The 23,104-nt window shown below is 43.0% G+C and overlaps 1 pseudogene; it reads left to right on the top strand.

The window, feature by feature from the left end:
- Positions 1-461: 461 nt before the first annotated feature.
- The window catches only part of LOC101966502 (protein-tyrosine kinase 2-beta-like), a 47,457-nt pseudogene continuing 24,814 nt past the window's right edge, over positions 462-23,104 (top strand).

Raw genomic sequence — 23,104 nt, forward strand, 5'->3', positions numbered from 1 at the left:
GATCCTCAGAGCTGTCCATTCTCCAACTCTGTCTCTTCTCAGCTTTCTACACTTTGTTCCTGTTTCTTTCCTGCTATTTTCTCCTGCCCCACATCTTACTTTTCTGCTCCACTGTGCCTTGGAACCAGGCTGTGGCCGCCTCCTCTCACAGCTGCATTTGCTCTGTGTGGGCCCCTTGCCTAGGAGCCATTGTGGGGGAAGAAATGGGAGGTAGAGGGGGCTTCCAGAGGATAGGGCTTTCATGCTTGGAAGCTCCAAGTCCAGATTTTATACCTGTATGTTCATGCACCCTGCTTCCACCTGCTGTAGCTTCCCAAGACCATCCAAGAATGCTGGATGCCTTTAGGGAAGTTTTCAGGAAGAGCAGAATAGGTCATTTGCTTGGTGGTTGCACCTGGGGGGCTAAGGCATGAGGGCTTCTAGGCACTCATTTCGGTACTGTCTCTCTGTTGTCTTCACAGGACTGAGATGTGCTGGGCCCAGCTGCTGTCTGAGAGGATATCCGGGGTGTCCAAGCCCCTGAGCTGAGTAAAGGTGGGCACATTATACTGGCCTGAGGGCCCCCCAGAGCCCATGTTGGTGGTACTAGTCGACATGGAAAAGGGAGATGTGTGCATCCTCAAGGTTTGCTTCTAAAGCAACAGCTTCAACCATGGGAAGAACTTCAAACTGGTCAAATGTACTGTGCAGACAGAGATCCAGGTAAGCTGGAGACCTGTGCACTCTGTTTGTCTTTTCTGCCCTCTGCTTCCTGGACAGTTGAGCAGCATTGCTTCAGCCCAGCAGGATCTCCTGTACTGCCTGGCAGAGGGAAGTTGGCATCAGGAGAGATGTTCTCAGCTGATGTGGCCAAACTCCTCTCAAGGTGTGCAACTCCACTTTCCTAGGGGCTTGGGGGACAGATGCTACAGCCTTGGTTTGAAACCCTGATTGTTTGTTTGGTCTTTGTTCAATTCATTTAAACTCCTTAAGTATTCATGACATTTGAGTCTCTGCAAAGGACATAAAAGCCCCCTCAAATACTCTCCAATGTAATTGGAATTAAAGGCATATGCAAGTGATTACATTTTCAAAAAAAAAAGCTATCTAAGATTTCTGCTGGACATTGAGAGGATGGAGCTGGTGGGGCATTTAGAGGATGGTCATGAGCTACAGATGCCCTGGGCTAGATGGGTGTCACCAGGCTTTTTTGCCAGAGCAACAGCTCAGGGCTTATTCTTACTTAGGGTACTAAAATCTGTTAACAGATCCAGGTACCCACCTCATCAAGACGTCTAGATACCAGGAATTCAGTTCAACTTAACTAAGTCTAAATTAAATTGCCATTAAAAGCAGAGTTCCAATATACTGGCTGATTTCACCACCTACATGTATTGAACAATGGCTACATGGGAGCAGTTAGGTATGTCTTTGTATACTCATGATCTCATTAAATCCTCTAATGGCCCCAAGAGATGGATTCAGTGAGGATGCATCTTTCCTCTGCCTAGAACATTCCTTATTGATAATGGAAGGGAAAGTCAAATGGGTTCTCAGAAGGCTGGTTGGAGGATTTGTGATTTGAACAAGGAAGGAGGGAACTCGGAGGAAAGGTACCAGCTCTGGGGCAGCTGCCTGAGCTCTTCTCCATGGTATTGCCAACCCTTCTTGTCCAAAAACCCGTGCCTCTCAACTCTGTGAGTGGTTCCTTTTGTTGGTGCTGTGGCAGCTTGGCCACGTCACCATCCCACCTGCTGTCTGTTACAGCATGCACCTGCATCTGCACACCAGAGCAGAGTGTAATTGATTAGCTCACTGTGTTGGCCAGTTACCATTGTTGATTCTGCCTCAGTTGACTCCTTCTGTTTCCTGTAACTGATTTGATTTGAGCCTTGATTACTTGTCATATGGTTTCTGATATGGGAACATAAATGTGCCTGAGTATAAGACCTGGACCCCTTCTTCCAGGGGACACTTTTCTATCTTCTTTACTGTCCTCTTCATGAGTCTTCCTTCAGGTATGTGATTTTCATACATAAATGATGCCATCCACTGTGAGCCTCACTAGCATAATTTTCAGAAGTTAACCTGATCTTCAAGTTTGAGGAACACCTCATTGACCTTTTGTGCTGAGAAGCAGAGGACATCTGGTTGGTTCAGCTTGGGACAGGTTTTATGGAATTAACAGTGAGAAGAGCCCTGAAAGATGGGTGAGATTTAAAGCTTAGACTCTTGGGTAAGAATGGAGCAACACAGATAGAGGCTGAGAGGCTGCTGTATGGTGGATAGTCTGGCTTGATGGAAGCATTAGATTTATTTAGAAAAGCATCTCAAGTCAAGGCCAAGGTAGAAATTGAGGGCAGATAGTAGAGAGGCCTAGAACATCAGGTTAGAAATTTGGAGTTAGTCAGGCACTGGGGAACAGCACCTAGTTTTTAAGAATGGGGAGAGAGATTTTCTTAGAGTTGTGTGATGGCCTGGTGGGTGTCTAAGGGGAGGAAGAGAAGGAGGCCTACAGAAAGGGCAGTAAGGCCCAAGCTCAAGAATGGCTACCAGTTCTGAGGGCATCATCTGAAGGAGTGTGGGGACAAATGAGAGGCAGCAGCAACAACAGAAGGAAGGAATTGCCTTCTAGGAGTTTCTATCCAAGTTTTAACTTTTCCTGCTTCCAGTGTCTCCTGCAGGCTAAAGGTCACCTTCTAATGTCACTGATTATTACAAACAGCTGTGGCCATAAAGCCACTTGAAATTCCAGCCATGAGCTGTCATACCCTTAGTGGTGTGTGGCCTTGGGTCTAAATGCTTAACCCATCTGCACTTCAGTCTGCCCCCTGGGGACCATTGCCATCTGCAGCTTTGCTGTAGGATTGGAGATGGTAGATGAAATGTACCTAGTGCACAACAGGGTCTCAAATAATTGGAAATATTGGTTGCATGGATGGATATTAGGTGATTACCCTGCTCAAAAATCTTAGAGGATCACTAATTGCCCAGAGAATGAAGTTCAAGTTGTCTTATTTGGGTATTTATCCATTCAGCTTTCTTATTTTCAAACTGAGAAGACAACTACATTAGTGTTTTAAAATACCACATGGTGTTCTGAAAGATGTTAATGAGGTTGCCCTGGAGAAAGGATCTTATCTCAAGAAAGCTTAGAAGATACTTGGTTAAACAATTCTGAACAGATTCTTTTATAGCAAGCTTTCTCAGAACCTTTAATAATCTAATATGCCCAGTGAGTCTCTGAGACAGTGGCTCTGAAGTATTGTTTTCTACCTAGCTATTTCTTATTGGCCTAAAGAAATGCTCTAAATGCTCTTTTAAAAGTTGGTCTACTAGTCTTCTGAAAAATCATTTAGGGAACTTTTCTCCCCAAATCCTGGCAGCAGAACACAAAGGGTTAGAGATAGAAGCTGGCAAATTGGAAGTGAGTTAGGAAGTGGTGGCTGTTGTGTGGGAGGGAACTGATGAGGACATGAACTAAGGGAGTGTCACTGGGAACAGATAAGTCAACCCATCTGAGTGTGTCTCAGGAGGCAGAGTCAACAGAATTTGATGATTAACTGGATGTAGGGAGGGAAAGAAAGGAAGGAGACAAGGATGACTCAAGCTCTTGCCTGGGCAGCTGAATGGGAGCTGGCACCATTCTTTGAGATAGGAGCAGAGAAAGGAAGGGCCTTGAGATTCCAGCTCCATTTGTGGTGTGTTTGAAGTGTGTTAGAAGCACCTCCACAGCGAAATGTGGGCCTGGAGCTTAGGAGGAAGAAAGGACTTGGAGGTAAGGATTTGGCATTGTCATGCGATGGATGCCAGGCAAGAGAGCAGAATCATCCATGGAGGCTGAGTTGAGCAAGAGCAAGAGTTCCAGTTGGGAAACCCGGGGAAGTCAATTTCCAGAGGACTGAGGAAGAAAGAGAAGCAAATGAAGGAAAAGAAGAGTCCAAAAAAATGAAGAGAACTGAGAGAACCAGTCAGGGGAGCCAAAGGCCAAGGGGCTTTAAGGAAGAAGTGTTTAGCAATATAGGTGCTCAGAGAAGTCAAGTCAGGGGAGGGCAGAAATAGGGTCATTGCCTTCAGCCACAGGTGCCATGGGTGACTCTTTGCTGGGCAGTTCCAGTGGAGAGATGGGGGCAGGAATCATTGTACAATGATGGCTGAGTAGAGATGGTGAGAATAACTAGCATTTTACAAATTTGACCATGAAGTGAAGGAAAGAGGAAAAAGCAAGAGAAACGAAGTCACAGCCCAGGCAATACCACATGTGGTAGTCCTCGAGTGGAAAGGTACATGGCAGGTTGGAGGCTGAGAGTTCCTTAAGATTGGCTTCTTAAAACAAGTTAAGTTTTGTACTTTACTCCATCCCTTGTGGGAAGATGCTGATGTAATTCAATCGATATCCAGAGACTGTAGGAGATGGAAGTGACAGGCTTTGGTGATTGATGGGAGGTGCAGGAATGAGGGATAGGGAGGTGTGAAGAGTGGCAGCCCTGGTTCAGATGTATAGGGTCCCCTCCCTAAGATGAGGAACACTGGAGGTGAGACTGAGTGGGGAGTGACGTGTTCCCCACCTCAGTTACAGATCTTTCAGTGTGATTGAGGTGCTTACACATGGAAATGTTGAGTAACCGTTGGTACATGTTCTGGAGGAGAGAAGTAGTGTGGGAACAAATAGTCGAGTGTGGTCAGCCTCAAGGTGGTGGTTGAAACCAAGGCTTTGGATGAAGTCACTGTGGAAAGAGTCTTGAATAATTCCATCTTCCATTCCATAAACAGAGTTGGGTGCCCATTCCTGGCACCGTGCTGGCTGTGGCCTGGAGCAGCAAAGTACCCCTAAACACAGGTACACTCTCTGCTTTTACAGGGCTTCCTGGCCAAGGGTGAGACCAAAATTGACTCAAACCAAAGCACAAACGATTACAAACTGAAGCAAGAGCTCTGACAGGAAGAAACAGGGCTGAGGAGAACAAATAACACAGAAGAGTTGGGTCTGAACATCAAGGACTAGCTTTGCTATTCAGAGCCCACTAGAGGTATCCAGTAGGAAATGTCCAATAGGGAACCCAGGCCTGGCATCCTTGACTGAGATTCTCCTGGATCAGTGTCTCCTGCCCTCTACTTCCTGACAGCCTCCTTTCCCTAGCTTGGCTTTGACTTCAACCAATTTTTCATATCCAGCTCCATATCTTCTTTCACCATTCTCCCAGTACTCAAAATGCTGCCAGCACTTCCAGATTTGCCAAGCACATGTCCTTCCATAAGAGCACTCCTGAAATTCCAACACCCCCATTTGGCTGCATCTGATCAAATAGAAGCAATGGAGATTCACCCTGGCACATCCCCTGCCAGGGCATGTTTCCAAAACATGGTTACTCCAGGCGTACTTACTGACTTTGTAGAGTTATCTTTATTCCCAACTTACTACTATGCAAATACAATAGACTCATGATGCTTTCCCCATTCAAAACCACAAAAATACTCCCTGGATTTGGTTCCTAGGACCCCTCAGAAATCAGGAAGGTGCTGGAGAGACTCAGCAATGTGCCAAATGAAAACCATACTTGGCTCTTCTTGATTTTCCACTTCCTTTGGTTTGCTAATCAGAGGAAATTGTGTTTGTTTGGGAGCTTTGAATCTCTGTAGCAAGCAGAGGCTTATATTATTCTATTTTCTTCTAACATGCTAATTTGCTTGTCTGGGAAAGAGGCTAAAATGACATTCTGAAAATAACTGGCAGAGCATCACCTAGACGTGCCCACACGGGACGTCTCCTTCATGATCATGATTACGCGCACGCAGCCCCGCTTCTCTCTCTCCCCTTCTCCCTCTCCTTTTCTTCTCATTCTCTTTTGTGTGGGAGGGCTGACTATATGTCCTGGTTTGTCTCAGTCCCAGCTTACACATAATGTCCAGGGATAACCATTAGGAATGTCCCTGCCAATCCCCAAAGTACGGTGCATGTGATGTTGAATTGTTTGGTCACCTGCTTCTAAGTGCCATGTTCTGTCCTCCCCATGCCTGGCACACTGACTGCCTGTTTTGTGGTGTCTTCTCCCTCTGGCTGTCACCAGCAGACCCACTCTCTGCATGTGTACAACCCTATCATCAGATCATCTGTTTCTCTCTTAGGAGAGCAGTAAGCAAAAAGTGGGCATTTGTCCATGATATGGTGTAATGCAGAATTGCTGGCAGGACCCCAACTCCTAACCTGTCTCTCAGCCAGCCTCCACTAGGCTGAAAAGCCACATTTGAGATCCATCTTCATTTTTTTCCTGAAGCATCACTGCACTGGGAATTCATATTTGCATCCCCAGGAGGGGCAGGAACTAAAGTCATTCTGTGTCCTTCCTGTCCTTCCAGATGCATTACTCCCACCCACAGCAGAGTCTCTGCTTTGCAGGTGTGGTCCCTGGGTGTGGCTTCCCTGCCATGGGATGAGGGCAGAGTCGAGTTTCCAAGTGTACCCTATGCTTGTGTGACACCATCAGCTACCATCCAACTTAGCTTCAAGCTTAAACCACTCACCTAATGTGGCACAGTGTGCTACAGACTGGATGATTGTTTCCTCCCCAATTTACATGGTACAGTCCTGGCCCCTGATGTGGTGGCATTTGGAGGTGAGGCCTTTGGGAGCTACTTGGTCAAAAGGCTACATTGGACCTAATACTGAGTGTGACAGCATCAAAAAGTATGGCCCCATGAATGAGATTAGTGCCCTTACAAAGAGGTTGAAGGAAGCACGTTCTTCCCTTCTCTGCCGTGTGAGGATGCAGCAAGAAAGCACCATCTTGGAACCTTCACCAGAACATGAATCTTCTTGTACCTTGATCTTGGACTTCCCAGCCTCCAGGTCTGTGAGCAGTAATTCTCTGTTGTTTATAATTATCCCTCTTAAGGTATTTTGTGATAGCAACAGGAACAGACTAAGATATGAGGTAATTAGATATAGATAAGACCATGAGGGTGGGGCCCCCATTATAGGATTAGTGCCCTTATCAGATTAAGAGAGGCCAAAGCACACTCTGTCTTAGCCATGGGAGACACAGCAAGAAGGAAGCTGTCTGTAAGCCAGGAAGTGGACCGTCACCAAGAACTGGCACCTTGATCTTGGACTTCTCAGCCTCCAGAACTATAAGAAGTGTCGTTTAGGCTGCCCTTTCTGCGGTATGTTGTTTCATCAGCCCAAGGGACAGAGACACAGGGCCAGCAACTCCCTGGGTTTGGAGGAGCAGTCTGGCCTTCAGACCATTGGTCCAGGTTCTTGGTTTCCAGAGCATTCCTGCTGCGCTCATTCAGATGCAGCTAAGGCAAGGCCTCAAGTTTGGGATGCAAGGTTGGGGTAAAAGAGGAAAGGAGGGGAGGGCTACCTGTCCTAAAAGAAAACCTACCCTAATGAGAATAGATGGAATTATAGAAGGCCAGCCCCCCATTCATGAGAACGTCACTGGAATAGGAGAGGAAAGGCTCAGCCAGGAAGCCACAAGCTGGTACCACACAGAGACTCAGAATAATATAAAAGAGTCACACTCACAGGCCTCCTCCTCTCTGCACCCTCCCCATTTCCTGTGAGTGCTCCTGTCCACCCACCCACACAGATAACTACTGAGGCAAGCACAAGGCAAACATGAAGAGTTCTGGGCCCCTCTGTTTATCTGTATGCTTAGATTCATGACATCGACAAATAAGCAGTCAGCTGTCTATACTTTCACATCTGTTTTTAACCTGGTGGATGCTTTGCTAAATGTCCTTGTTAAAGGCTTTTATCACCTCAAACTTAATGCTTTCAGAGTGATAAGTTATGCTAACATTTTATTATTTTGTTCTTCTATCACTTTTTTTAAAAAAAATATTGCTTATGTGTTGAGGACATGGAACTCAGATGGCCTTTGAATCAGTTTCCTATTTCAGTAATATTATATTACTACAGACCTGGGGCTTCAAAAACATAGGAATGGTTCCTTTGCAGTTCTGGAGGTCAGAAGTCCCAAATCAAGGTGTCAGTTGGGCCTTGATCTCTCTGAGGGCTCTAGGACAGATCCTTCTCTGCCTCTTCAGCTTCTGATAGTCTGCTGAGGGCCATTACCAAGTAGGAATGACGCATCGAAATTTCCTTGCCAAGCGTACCCCATGCTGCTTAGAGGACATTTGATGGAACATTGCATGCATGCTTTAATAAGGTGACCTTGCTCAAGGACCAAGGCGGATTCGGGTTTAGAGCTGATCAGGTTTGAGGAAGTAACCAGCTCCTTGAGTTTAAGGCGTTGCCAGTTTAAGATAATGGGTTTTAGGGAAGTTGGAAGTTGAAGATTATTGCTGGGATTAGGGTGTTCCTGCTGCTTGTTCCCATTGAGTTCTCGTGAGATTAAAATGGGATTTGGAGAGAGCCTCGTGGAGTAGGTGGTTTGTGCGGGAGACTGCAGAACGTGTTTGCCCCTGGACCTGTGTGGAGGCAGTGTGAGAGCGGGAATAAAGAATTGCTGTTTGAACCTACAAAGCTGTGAGTGCCTCGTGATTCTGGTGCCAAGCCGAGACATTGGCTTTGGCATTTTGGTGGCCCGTACGTGGAACGTCTGAAATTTGGAGGTGAGTAAAATCGCTCCCCCCTGAGGGAAGGCGAGAGAATGGGTGACCATTTCAAAAAACAACGTGTTCTTGTTTTGATTTATTTTGTTTTTATTTCAAGTTGCCTGTTCCTAGAACTTTCTCAGGCAAACTGGGGAAAATGGTTGACTCAAGGTTTGAATTTGTTCGCCTCCGAGGAAGAGAGATTGTTAGAGGAAGGAGGCACCCCAGTAAGACCAAGAAAAATTAGGGCATATGTTGATACAATACAAAAATGTAGCCCATGGCTTTTTAAAGACGGGTTATTAAGTATATCAATAGGACCATCATGGTATCCTGTAGAAGGATTTTTCTTCAACAAGAAAAAGATGGCTAGTTCTGTTTACTACAATTGTCTAAGATCTTGGTTTTTTTACAGACATCTGATTAATTTACAAAGCTAAAATGTTAAAATATCAACCACTAAATATAAAATCAAGTACTCTTTACTTATTAAGTTCCATAAGGTAATATATTTAAACATTATGTGTGTTTTCATAAATTGCTTTGGTCTGTGTCTTTGCTGAAACAAGGTTACTAAGTGTTAAGATTCTATCATGTATAATTTATATACAGAGAGTATAAGAAGTTTCAGTTGGGTTTTAATTACAGTATAATAGTACCTTAGAAAACAAAAGTATTTCATCTTATTAAAGTGGAGTAATTTTATAAGGGTTGTTTCAGAATGTGAATTTATAAAAAGTGTTAATGGTTAAAAAAGGGATATAAAAAGGTTCAAGATGTGGAAATATATTTTAATATAAAAGGTTAAAGGTTAAATAAATGTTTCTAGATGAGATAATCTCTGTATGGTAAAGTAAAAAGTTGTATATGCCATTTAAAAAGATTTTGAGGAAACTAGACTTACTTTATAAGCTTGAGAAAGGAAGAAAGAAGAAAAAGGTATTTGTACATGGCAGATTGAGACAAAGCTTCTTAATGGAGTAAAAAGCCTTTGGTTGAAGGGCAGCCATGTAAACTAACATTAAGCGATTTAAACAGAATCTAAGCCTCGTTTAAAAGAGTGAAGCTGTAGGTGGAGAAAAAGTACATTTAAAAGTACAGTGTAGATGATAATTAAAAGGTTTTAAAAGGTTAAATTGAAGGTGGTTGAGATACCTTCATGGCAGATAAAAGATTGCTTTACTCATCAAACTATTAACTATTAAAATGTACTTATTAAACCAAAAAGAGGGAGATGAGATAATCTTTGTGTGGTAAAGTAAAAAGTTGTAAAATGTCTAAGTAAGTTGCAAAAGGCTTTAAAAGGTTAAATTGAAGGTGGTTAAGATGCCTTCATGACGGAGAAAAAAAAATATAACCCATGAAAATGGGAAGATAATAAGATAAAAGATTTAGATAAAGAAGATTAAAAATTTGAAGTGGAAAACTTCAAAAGCAGAAGTACAGGAAGGTAAAAAGAGAGAGAAGATGTAGAAAGATAAATAAGATATAGGAAGATAAAAAAGATGTAGAAAGACAAGAATTTTAAACCCACAGAAAAGGAAACAACAAAAGAAAACGAGGAGAGTAATAAGCAACTAAGGGTAAATATAAAAACCTTAGAAGAAAACTAGAAGATAGAAATAAGATAGAAAATAGTTGAAAATGTCAAGTAAAGGTATTTCAGATAGGAAATGCAAAAGGCTAAGACAATTATGGTTTAAAACAACATCTAAAAATTAAAAGGACTAAAGTAATTCTAAAAACTAAGGCAAAATGCTTTTGAAAGACTTAAATTTAAAAGGATCTTAAAGGGGTATATATCCCCCAAAGATAAACTTAAAATAACCCTTTTTACTCTAAACTTTCTAAATTTGGATTCATCAGGACTTAGTGCTGCGGAAAGACATATGTATCCGAAAAATGTACATAAGCCTAAGGTACTTTGGAAAGATATTCTAACAGGACAATGGAAAGGTCCCGACCCAGTTATTGTCTGGAGTCGGGGTTCCGTTTGTGTGTTCCCACAGGGAGAACAGCAGCCGATTTGGATTCCAGAGAGGTTAACCAAAACAATTTCTACAGAAAAAGAAGATGATTTGACTGAAATCCATAACAGCTGAAATCCAGAGCTCCAGCTTGGCTATTCTTACATCTGCGACAGTGATTAACCACGGTGCCTTTTTTTTCAATATCTATTTTATTATTGCATTTTTCCCACATCGTAAAGTTCTATTTTATTTTTTGAGCTCATACAAACCTAGGTTAATGTTTTTCTGATCAGTTTTGTTTTTTGACTGTTTTTTATTTTTTGACTGTGGAGTTTTTAAACATTGCAATGGAGATTTTACCAAGGTAAAGCTACAAGGCCGTTATTATTGTCTTATGTGTTGTATGTTATGTCTGCACTGTTTTGTGTTGCATGTCAGTATGTGTGTATGTCCATATTTTTATATGAGGAGCGCTCATGAAAAAATGGATCCGAATTTTTTTTTTATTCACGTGATTTAAGTGGTTTAATTTAAATTAGTTAAACAGCTGTTAATGATTGCTTTCAAAGGTGATTAACAGATCTGTTTGTTTACTTTCACTTTTCCTTTTCATCATATTTAATAATTCTGTTCAGGATAATGTCTCTTTAACATCATTGCCAGAATTCCCATCTCCATCCCAGTGCCGGTGAAGACAAAGAAAACCAAACTACAGCTTCTATGATAGCTACCACAGTAAACTGTATAAACTGATGCATCAATGAATATAACTCAACAAGTAATGCTCAATCAAGGACTTGATTTACTTTGGGAGGAAATGGACATATTGATAGACTCCTCCGATTTGAACTGCCTGCAGAACTTGCCTGGACTATATATCAGTTGCATGCATTGTGAACTATCGTCTGGTGCAGCGAATTGTGGTACTGCTGGCATATTTTTGCTGATGGTGTCACCAGTGATGCAATTTCCTTGCCAGCGCACCCCATGTTAATTGTGGTAATGCTGACATCTTTGCTGATGGTGTCACCAGTGATGCAATTTTTCCAAGGAAGCCGTCAATTGGCTTGGTGTCGTGGCATTTCTGTATCTTCCTCCCTTCTACTAGTGATGGTCTAAAATTTGGGGGCCAACAGAGGTGAGGCAAGAACCTCACCCCCCCACTGGCACCAAGGTTAAATTTGGGGGCCAACAGAGGTGAGGCAAGAACCTCACCCCCCCACTGGTGCTTAGGCCTATCCACAAGCATGGCTGAATGCTGGACCGGTAGTCAGCGACGGGTTGATCTGATTGCAGTGGATTCAACCTAAGACAGGGGACTGACGCCTAGAGGTCAGTTCATCCGATGACGGGTAAGAACCATATGTTGAATTGGACAACCTACCAGGCACGGTCCTAAGCCGCATTGCTTGTTGTTTAATTAATCAGAAGGGGGGAGATGCTGAGGGCCATTACCAAGTAGGAATGACGCATCGAAATTTCCTTGCCAAGCGTACCCCATGCTGCTTAGAGGACATTTGATGGAACATTGCATGCATGCTTTAATAAGGTGACCTTGCTCAAGGACCAAGGCGGATTCGGGTTTAGAGCTGATCAGGTTTGAGGAAGTAACCGGCTCCTTGAGTTTAAGGCGTTGCCAGTTTAAGATAATGGGTTTTAGGGAAGTTGGAAGTTGAAGATTATTGCTGGGATTAGGGTGTTCCTGCTGCTTGTTCCCATTGAGTTCTCGTGAGATTAAAATGGGATTTGGAGAGAGCCTCGTGGAGTAGGTGGTTTGTGCGGGAGACTGCAGAACGTGTTTGCCCCTGGACCTGTGTGGAGGCGGTGTGAGAGCGGGAATAAAGAATTGCTGTTTGAACCTACAAAGCTGTGAGTGCCTCGTGATTCTGGTGCCAAGCCGAGACATTGGCTTTGGCAATAGTCCAAGTGTTTCTTGGCTAATGACAGAATTGCTCCATTCTCTGCCTGTGTCTTCACACACACCCCTTCTCCCTGTGTGTCTTTTATAAGAACATTGCCATATGGGTTACGAGCCAGAATGACCTCATCTTGAAATTATTAACTCAGTTACATCTATATAGACCCATTTTACAAATGAGGTCACCTTGAGGTTCTGGAGGTTAGGACATAGGCATACTTTGGGGGACCCCATTCTTCTACTCTTGATAGCTGTCTCTCAGTATCACTGTGTTTGTCACTGGTTTCTGTATGTAGGCTACCACAGACCAGGACATACAGATGTACAGACCTAAGTGTGAGCTCTCTGCACACACTCCACCCAGACGCACAACTGACGTTGGAACTGACCGTTGAACTTGGCTGACACAAGTTTACCCCTCCTCTCCACTTCCCAGAATTCTCAGCAGTTGGCCATCTGCAGGTTGTGTGCCCTAATGTGAGGCTTCCTGTGATGTTGCCAAGCATGTGACCCCCTAGGGTGTTGCCTTGTCACTCTTCAGGTGATCTCCTCCAGTTCCCCTACCTATGATTCTAACTTAAGTGTTGCCACATATGTACTTCTGACTCCAGTCTCCCACAACTCCCAGTCTCTTCCCCACCTGCAGGTTGCTGTCTCCACTGACCATATGTGTAGAATCAAACATCACCACTGGTCTTCTCCTCAGTCTTTCCCATTACCTAGTGGCTCCACTCTTTGCTAAACATGTCTCAGGCCTTAGAGCTGTCATGACTTTGTTCATTCTCTCAGAATCAATTCAGTCCATTAGGAAGTCCTGTCAGGCTCCACCATCACAAACACCCTAATTCTGACTCCCTTCAACCATCCATTGCCTCTTTCTTGGTCCAAGCCATCAGCATCTCTTGTCTGGAATAACTCATTTGCCTGCTAACTGCTCTGCCCTTAGCCCCACATGCTCCACCTTATAGGCAGTAGCTATGGTGAATTTTTAAAACACACGTCAATTACAGGGACATGTTTAAGGCATAGCTTAGATCATATCATTGCTCTGCTTTAAACTCTCCAGAGGCTCCTTATCTCACTCAAAATCTTCAGTCTCACCTTGGTTCACAACAGGGTTTACAAGCAATCATTGTTTTGCAGGCCAAATACAGCCTGTTGCTCTCATTTTTGTAAATACAGTTTTATTGGACCACAACCACTCTTATGTATTATCTATGGCTCTTTTGAGCTACAGTAACAGCGTTGGGTATTTGCAACAGATATCCTATGGTCCACAAAGCCTCAGATATTTTCTACCTGGCCCTTTACAGAAAACATTTGCTGACACCTGGAAGAGCCTCCCTGACCTTTCCTCCCACCAGTTCCCTCCATGCTGTCTCCACCCCAACTCCTATGGCACCAAGCACACTGGAGCCTCACATCCTCCCACCCAGGGCCCTCCATGCTTTCTGGACCCTTTGTCTGGAAGGCTCTTCTACAAAAAAGCAGCTCTGTTACCCTCTCTTACTTCCTTCATTTCCCCAATTTGCTGAATTAATTAATGAGTCCTTATTTAATGATGGATGGTCCAATGGGGATGGCTCACATACAGTGGCTGGTCAAAGTTATAAAGCCCAAAGACAATGACCACAAGTCCACATTGTCATCACTGCCACCACAATTGGGGTCTGGGGGGTGGCTGTCAGTGGGCTGTAGCTATGGGTGTAGAACAGACCCACATGACAAAGAAACTTCTTGCCTCAAATGTCACTGGTGCCTATTGAGACTCGTTGATGACAGTTGTGGAGCATTATAGTAAAATGGGTGCCTGGGACCCATCACTGAACATGAGAAAAACCGGCTTTACCTGCACACTGAAGTAACCCACGTCACCTACACCTTCTGCTGAGGCACATGCTACATGTTGACTTCACAGTGAATTGGAAAGTCATTATTTTAACAGGCAGAAATTTTTGAAGAAATACATGAAATCCACCTGGTACTTTCCTTCATAATTTTTATTATCCATCATTATCCATAATTCCTCCAAAACTTAGCAAAAGGCCCAACCTGGTGGTATATTAGTAAATCTGAATATTTGATAGAATGGTTTTATCTTTAACAGAGCGTTTTTTTTTTTTTTTGTGGGGGGGGGGCACCTCTCATGCACTGTAATTCAGCCACAGAGAAGCTCTTGTTCCCACTTTAGGGCTTCCTTGCACCTACTTCTGGTCTCACTACAGAAGGGAAAAGGGAAGCTGCTGCTCGGCTGAGTGGGGTGCTGGGGCTGAAGCCCTTCATGGCTCTTGCTCTGAGCAGAAGGAAGTGTTTTTTTTTTTTTTCATTCTTTCTTTCAGCCAGCTGGCATGGCTGCATTAGCTGTGATCATGGCCTGATTGTCCCACAGGATCATTTATCATTTACCACCCTTCACCTTTCTCTGCTGATACTGGCTTCAGCTCTCCAACAGCCTCGCGATCCTTTTATTTCTTTTTAATATTTATTTTTTAGTTATAGGTGGACACAATATCTTTATTTTACTTTATGTAGTGCTGAGGATTGAACCCAGTGTCTCACTCATGCTAGGCGAGCACTCTACCTATGGAGCCAGAACCCAAGGCCCCCTCAGGTCCCTTTCTAAAGGCTGTTTTCTTCAACACCGCACCGCTTCCTTGGATCTTGCAGGTATTGAGTGACTGCGACCCAGCTCTGGGCCCACAGCTCCGGCCCTTTCCTTTGGCCCCTACCTACTGGGTTTCTGCCTAGGCACCAGCTCCCACTCACTCAGGCAAGGCCTGAGCCATTGGAGAGATGCTCCATCCCCAGGTCTAAGACTTCCTGGGCCAATTAGTTCAGCTCTTCAGGTTGACTTGACCTTTGGGCCAGGTCAAGCACCTACTGTATGCCAACCGCTGCACTAAGCTCTTTATGTATCTGTGATCCACATAAGGCTGGCCAGTCTTAGTACAGTGTTACACTCCAGAAAATGTTAGTCTGACATCTAAAAATAATTGGAAATACATTTAAATCTTTGTTGTCATCACTTGGAAAGGTATCAATGGAAGATCACTGTCAAGATAGGTAACAAAATTTCTTAAAATTCTCATAACCATTTACCATTTAAAACTAAAATTATAGTTGGTGTTTGTCTTATCAAAGGTCAGACCTAGACTGTGGTTTTAGTTTTTATTGAAAAATGCCTTCATTAGTTTCCCAGGGCTGCTATCACAAAGTCTCAACAATAGGGTGGTTTAAAACAATGAAAATGGATCATCTCACAGTTCTGGAGGCAGGAAAGCCAAGAGCAAGACCTCAGCAGGGCCATGCTCCCTCTAAAACCTTAAGGGAACCCTCTCTTGCCTCTTAGCATCTGTTGAGTTTCCAGCATGCTTTGGTATTCCTTGGTTTGCAGATGTGTCACTCAAATCCCACATCTTCACTTGGCACTCCCACTGCGTGTGTTTCTCTCTCTGTTTCCAAATTTCCCCCTTTTGGAGGATACTGACCATATTGGATTACAGCCCACCATAAAGTTTTCATTGGAGCTTAAGTAGTCTACAAAGACCCTATTTCCAGATAAGGTAACATTCTAAGAACTAGAGTTTAGGACTCCAATGTGTCTTTTTGCGGGAACAAACTCAATCCATAATAGTTTCTTGCTGGATTCATAAGCAAAGTCCTTTGTTATCTCAGTGAAAAAACAAGAGCTCTGTCAAGGGCAGTCAGGAAGGGATTTCCAGAGGACTTAAGTGCGGACTGGGCCTTAAAGGATACCTGGGATGACTGGGAGATCTCCAGGAGAATTCAGGAGACAGAGGGAGCCAGGCAGGAAGATGATGTAGTCAAGCACAGAGAAAAGCAATGGCATGCTGTGGTGAGGGTGGAAAGACCAGCCCTGGGCCTAGGCACTTTGTGAGTGAAGAGGGGAAGACAGGACTGGGAAGAACATGTGGAGCAACATTCCAAAGCGCCTTTTAATCCTAATGCTAAAGAAAGTTTGGTTCTTATCCTCTTATAATATAGAAAACAAGGAACCAATGGGAATTTTCAACTCAAGTCACTTGATTTAAATTTGTTCTCAATCTCAGAGTGACACCATTTTGGACAAAGTTGAAGCAAGACTCTCTTGAACCAAGGCTTAAGTAGATCTTATTCATTAAAGGTTGAATTCTGTCATCTTTAAAAAGAGGAGCATTTGGTCTTGGTAGGGCAATGAGCAAGGAGGGTGAACTGAATCAAGCCCAGAACATAGTCTACAATCCAGAGTCCCAGTGGGGCTCCCAGGAGGCATGGAGGCCTGGATGGAAGGAGTGTGGATGAGGACACTCACAAGATGCACCTGGAACAGGAGATGCAGTATCATCTGGGGAAAAGCTAGGCTGTGACACAGTCCATTCCACATGGAACTCTGGAGCTCTGGAGGAGGGCAGCTCAGTGACATTGATACAATCAGAATGAAAGAACAGGCCTTGATGACTATCTATTGACCAGTCACTGTATGTGAGCCATCCCTCATCAGGGATGTGACTTTAGGCAAGGACCATTTTTTGCGAAAGAGTGGAGGATGATGGGGACCTCATTTATCACATTGTTTTGAAAAATCCAGCCACTGACATACAGTATGTCTAATAAGCTCAAGGAAAACAAAAAGATTAGCTGTTGCCTAAAAACAGATGAGCCTGAGAAAATAGACCACAGAGTTTACAGTGGAAGTATCTCAGTGTGATTGATGTGGTTAAAGACAGAGAAAGTAAATGGAGAAGATAAGTACTTGGATGACTTTTCTCTTTGGGAGCATAGTCAAGTGTCACTCAATGACAAGAGAAATACATCTAGAGGTGATTTCATCCTCATGTGAACCCTGTAAAGCACACTTAGACACACATCTGATGTCAATAGATGGTATAATCTGTGTGACTGCTATCCTATATGTGGTCCATTATTGACTATGTAGTGCATGAATGTAAGTTTTCCTGCTTAGGGACAAGACACCCAGTCATATTCTTTCTTTGTTTATGACCTACAAGAGAAAAAGCCAGAGAATGAGGAGAGAGGAGAAGACTTCTGGAGGAGGTCTTCATGCTATTTGGTAAAGCAAATAAATCATCATTAGCCAAATAGAAAGAGAAGCCCTGGAAATGCCAACATTTGCAAGAAAGAACCAGAAGGCTTTTCACATCCAGGCTGTGCACCAAGGACAGGCTGAGTGCCTGGAAACTTCATCTAGGGCAAACAAGGTTTTCCTGCAGAAAACAAATCCTGGGCTTATCCAAAGAGCAACTGAGAAAACTAACACCATTTTTAAAAATGATCATGTTCCATATGGCAATTGAATGAGTAGGTATGCATCTTGTACTATCATTTTAAAGGAGTGATTTATTAATAGAGAAAAAAATATTGACTCATTAGTGACAGGAGAGGAGCAGTGGGTAGAGCACACATGTTGTTGCTTCCACCATTTGAGAAGCTGTGCAGGTACCAGAGAGCAGCAGGTAGCACAGAAGACAGGACCACTATGGGAGCCAACACAGGAAGGGTGGCCCCAAGTCCCGAGCTTGCCCTTCTCTGACTCCTCCCTGAAACTCGACCACTTTCTTCTACCTACAAAATATAAGCTCCTCCACAGCTGAGGGCTCTGCATGCCAATGCTGGAGCCCCTAATTTGCTCTGCACGGTGTGAATGGGGTCGATTGTTGCTGATGGTTTGAATGAAGACCCTTTCTGCAGCTCAATAGAGAATAACCAGGAGAAGATTGTCCTATCTTACTAAAAGTGTGTAAGAATTGAATTTACACCCTGGTTTGAGAAACTCCAAAGTTACTGTTCTTTTTGTGTCACTTGTGGTCATCAATCTTCTTTTTTCTCCCTGTTATGCCTAATGGATCAGCCCATTTTGTAATGCAAATTCTGCAGTCCATATAGTCTTCACAGGTTGGGGGCATAGTCCACAGGACACCCCTCCCCTCAGACCCTAGATGTAGGCTCAAGCATTCCCAGACCACCAACACTTTTGATCAACTGACTATGGATGTGGGAGTTCCCTCTATCTGCTTAAGTTTCACCAAACCAACTCATAGAACTAAGGAAAGTGCCATACACATGAATGATTTTAGTTTTGACCAGTCAAAGGAAGAAATGCATAATACAAAGTCCAAGTTTCCATGTCCTTAGGATGCATCACCAACCAGGAAGCTCACCTGAGCACAAGTGTCCAGGGTTTTCTCAGGTTTTATTATGGGGGCCTGTTTGGATGGTGGATTGAATCATTTGCCACACTGAACTTAATATCCAGCTTCTTTCCCTCTTTTAAGGTCAGGCCATCATGTAGCTCAAAGGTCCAACCCTCTAATCACAGCTTTGGTCTTTCCAACTTGAAAGCTTGAAACATGGTTGACCAGGACCCATCCTGAAATCAACTAGGGTCCCTCTCCGTTCATTAGCATAGATTCAAGTGTGGTCCAGGTACCCACCATGAATTTCAAAGGCAATCTTATCACTTGGGAATTCCAAAGGTCTAGAGGCTCCTTCCCCAGAACAAAGGTCAGAGAATACCCAGATTCTTTACCATACAACCTCAGTGACCAGTAGTAGTCATGTTGGTAGTTTCCCTGGAGCATCAGGTTTGTCCCTGATAAGAATCTTCCCAGCACTTGACAGCCTCCCAGAGAGCGTGTTTGGGCTTAAAGAACTCCCAAGTTCTTCCTTTCCTGGGGCTGAAATCTATCTTTCTACAAGCATCTTTTAAGCAAGGAGTTATCAATTTCCACTCCAAGGACCTAGAGTTACCCCACTATCTTCTCTACAGAATCTTTCACTTCCAAGAAAGAAACCTGAAAATTTCTTCCCCAGAGCCGGTCCTGGAAAGTTTCACCAACCATGAAACAGAGAGCTGGACTCTGTCCAACCCCTCTCAGATACCTCGGAAAGCAGCAAGGCTCTGTCTGGCCTGATAGAAGTTTTATTTATCCCCTTGATATAGTATCTTTCTTTCACATGTACTAGGTCCTATAGGAGTCTCTCCTCTCTTTTTATTTTGTAATTATTTCAAATTTAACAAAAAATTGGAAAAAGCAGTGCTAAGAATTAAAGTCACCTTCACTCTGGTTTCACAGTTTTTCAATGTCTTCTGCTTTATTTACTCGCTCTTTTTCTTCTGAAGCACATTCATTTAAGCATGCCCTTCATCTTTTTTAAAAACTATTTGAGGGCAAGTTGTAGCAATGTTGCCCATTATTAAAATGCTCCAGTGTTTATTTTCCCCAAAAGAGAGCATTCTCCTGCTAAGTTCCACTACAGCCATGTAAATTGGGAAGTCAGTGTTATTCTGATACCACCATACAACTCACACCCCTGACACCATCATTCAGCCCATATCCCTGATGTCACTGTGCAACCCACAAACTCCATCTTACTGACCTAGCCATGTCCATATCCCCCAGTTTAGGAGCATGCATTGCTGTAATATTTCTTCTGTTTTCTCAAATGTGGAAGAGTTCCTCAATCCTTTGTTCCACAGGGACTCTGGGGAGACCCCTCACCCTCGGTCTCATCACCAGACTTGTGCCTCAAACTCTTGGCAGGAACATCTCAGAAGTGAAGCTGTGCTTTTCTTGGTGCATTGAGGCAGGATGCATGCTAGAGCTGCCTGTCCTAAACTGGGAGCTGTTAACCTGGACAACTGGGCCATTCATGTCTGCCAGGTTTTCTTTTGTATTTGGTTGGTGTCTGAGGAGCAATGCCCTGAGACTGTCAATCCTCTGCCCACCATCAGATCTCCACTCTCTAACTTTATCATCCTTTGATAAACCCTGCACTGATTAACCAACACTGAGCTTGTGGCCAAATGGTGATATCTATTTTCATCCTTTTCTTTACATTTACTAATTGGCCTTCTACTAAGAAGAAAAGCATTCTCTTCTCCCCCATTTATTTATCTATTCAGAGTCTATTTTTTCCATGGGATGTAATTTCTATCATTATATGTTAATACTTAGGTTGTCACAGATTTGGCCATTCTGGGTCCCTTCAAGCTCATTCTGTCTCATTGTCATATATTCCCAACATCCTCTAAACATTTTCTCTTTCCTGGCACAAAAATGATGTTTCAGGCTCATCTTATAGTTTTCTCTTTTCTTCTGCCCCAGCTCTGGAATTGCTGCGCCCCTCCCCTGACTCAGGCAATGGCAAGGCCCTACTGAGGTGGATGGCGCAAGGCGTCCATCCTCTGGAGGAGCGCAGTATGTTTCTGGGAATGGGCTGATTTGTTTTTATATTCCTTTAATAAGTATACTTTTGATTTCTCATATGACCATTAAGTATAAAGGAAAAATCATGACTTTCCCAATTAATGTAACTACTTCTAAAGCATAGATCTGTTTGCTCTAAATGAAATGATTCAGCTGTGGAGTGTAAATTGTTAATGTCTAAAGAAAAACTCCCTGTATTCCTGTCAAGGAAGTTTTTGAGAAATTAAATTAAAATCTAGAGAAGAAAAATTAATGTTAAGAAGATAGATTAGTGCTTAGTACTGGGCAACTTGTTCTTGTTCCTGTGCACAATGGTTTGTGCTCTTACTTCTGTTTGATTAAAAGTAATAACAAGTCAACCCCTTGCCGTAACCATGGCACCGGTTCCAGTCAGTAAGTCAAGAAAGAATAGTCAAGGTATAGGCCAATAGTTTGGGACATTTGTAACTATTATTAAAAGTTAACTAAGCAGAAACTGCTCAAAGCAAAACGCGAACTGAAAGTACAAATGCTTGCTTATGCATAAGCCAAGATACATTCTTCTATTCTAATTGTAACTAAGTAATATTTTGTTTTGTTTGAATAATGATTCCTGTTTTGTAACCACAAAGTACTGTAAGCCTGCCAAAATGAAAAGTATATATGATCAACTTCACAAGTAAAGATTGGGATCAACACCTTCACTTTGGTGTCTGTGTTGTTTCTCCACCCACTCTTTCTCCGACTCCTCACCATCCGTTCGTCTCCTGAGACCCCCTGTTGGAGCTGGTCTCCGACATGGAATCACTCATTTCTCCAAGAAACCTTAGATAACTTTCAGTGAAGAAGGGTATTTATCTGTAAACTAAAACTTGAGAGGTTGGTTTGCAAATCACTATGGAATGTCCTTGCCCCTAAGCCCTTTCGCTAAACAAAGCTCAGTGTCTTTCTCTCTCTTTGTCTTAAACTATGAGTCAAACACTATTTCTAATTCCAGTTCCTTATACAGGGTCCTCTCTAGCCTTCCCCTCTCCATAGTCTGTGTACTCCTTTCAGCAGTAAAAGTTTCCCAGCATCCTCATAGATTTCTTCTTTGCTCAGCCTCCTGTGTGGAGCCAATCTCCTAATCACTAGCTGACTCTTCGCTGGACCCTCAGCCTCACCACTTTGACCTTTGGCCATGCCACCACCTCCTATGGAAGGAAAAAGAAAACAAAAAGAGGAGTAGAACAGGAGGCTCCAAAATTTTTTTCCCAGTCTAGTTTATGAAGCACCAGACTTTGCATGAGGTTGTTGTTAAAACAATGTTTCATTTGTTTGTGTTTTTAGTATTTACCTTAAGTCAAGTGATAGTCTAAAGAGTTCTAACTAATTTAATTCTCACAAAACCATTCCAAATACTGTCATTTTCCCCATGTTCTAGATTAAAAAACAAAAAAAATAAAAATAAATAAATAAACAAAAACGAACTCCAGAGAGCATCAGTGTTGTCCAAAGACATCTAGCTGGGTACTGGTGAGTGGTTGGGCACTGCTAGAGTGGCACCAGGGAATGTATTCCTGACAGTTGCTATGTTGCTGTCTGGCTGTTAGTGATTTTAAAGGAGCTCTCAGCTCCCCAGGCCTCTTCCATTTGCAGAGGACACAGATTTGTTCATAAAATAGCACAGAGATTCAAAAAACAGTGAAATAGCTTGGTTGGACTCATCTTCCTGCAGGTAACAATGATAAAACCAGGACAAAATTTTAAAGCCATCTCTAAGGACTTAAAAGTGCCTACAGCAAGCAGTGACTAAGAAGGACATCTGCTCTTGTGACATGGACTGTGATGAATAAGTGGGAGTGCCTGGGTTTTCTTTGGAGGACACTATCCAGTCTGGGAGGGGCACAGGCAGAAAGCAGCAGCCTTGCTAAAATGAGGTGTAAGAGGTTAGAACCCGGGGCCAGGAAAAGCAGCAAAGAGGGAGTCACAGAAAGGGTGAGCAAAATGAATAATCGGCTTTTAAAAATCCCAATTTAAAAAGCATCAAAATACACCAGCCACTTAGGACTAAAGCCTATAACTGGAAACTATAAAGAATGACTTAAAGAAACTAAAGAAAATCTAAAGAAAAAGAGATACCATGTTCAGAATTGGAAGACTCAGTACTGTTAAGAGATCCATCCCTGTGTCCCCACCCCATTAAACTAGAGATGTAACACAGTCACAATCACGATAATGCTACAAAGTTCTGGAAAATAACAGGGAAAGCTGTTTTTAAAATCAATATGGACATGTGAAGATCTAAAAAACCAATAATCTTGGGGAGAAACAGAAGATTTATCCCATTTGACTTTAAGATCCCTAAAACTACAGTAATGTGTACATTTATGGTATCAGTGAGGTGTGAAGAAAGATCAATAGAAAGGAGTCAGAATTCAGAAATAGACCTAAACTTAGATAGCCAACTGATCTTTTACAAAGACAGG

This window comes from Ictidomys tridecemlineatus (genome assembly GCF_052094955.1).
Source record: "Ictidomys tridecemlineatus isolate mIctTri1 chromosome 1 unlocalized genomic scaffold, mIctTri1.hap1 SUPER_1_unloc_4, whole genome shotgun sequence".
Taxonomy (NCBI): domain Eukaryota; kingdom Metazoa; phylum Chordata; class Mammalia; order Rodentia; family Sciuridae; genus Ictidomys; species Ictidomys tridecemlineatus.